Below are 680 nucleotides of genomic sequence, written 5' to 3'. Positions count from 1 at the left end.
CTTTGCAATTGCATGGTGTTGGTATTGCGTTCATCTCGGCCCGAGTCATTGATCAACCACTCTGAGTTAAAATGAGTTCTTATCAACTCAATGTTAGGATAGTGATAGTACCTAAGTTGATTTAGGTGGAACTAGGGATGAATGAGTGAGCTCGTAGGGTCAACTACAAATCCAATCAAGTCTTTGCAATTACATGGTGTTGGTATTGCATTCATCTCGGCCCGAGTCATTGATCAATCACTCTGAGTTAAAAGGAGTTCTTATCAACTCAATGTTAGGATAGTGATAGTACCTAAGTTGATTTAGGTGGAACTAGGGATTAATGAATGAGCTCGCAGGGTCAATTACAAATTCAATCGAGTCTTTGCAATTGCATGGCGCTGGTATTGCGTTCATCCCGACCCGAGTTCGCGATCGATCACTCTGAGTAGAAATGAGTTCTCATCAACTCAATATTTTAAAAACTATATCTTTTAAATTTTTTAAAATTAATTAAGATCGATTCAGACCAAATTTGTAATTTCAAAACTTGTCATTCTTTTCCAAAATTACAAATCAACCCATACAAATCATCCATTTACGCGAAAAACTTTTCATTTCAAATATTAAGTTCTCTCTCTTCTCTCTCTCTCAGGGTGTCCTCTCCCTCTCAATAATACAAATAACAACTACTCAACATA

Source organism: Capsicum annuum, chromosome 12, assembly GCF_002878395.1.
Source record: "Capsicum annuum cultivar UCD-10X-F1 chromosome 12, UCD10Xv1.1, whole genome shotgun sequence".
Taxonomy (NCBI): Eukaryota; Viridiplantae; Streptophyta; class Magnoliopsida; order Solanales; family Solanaceae; genus Capsicum; species Capsicum annuum.
This window is presented reverse-complemented; position numbering follows the sequence as displayed.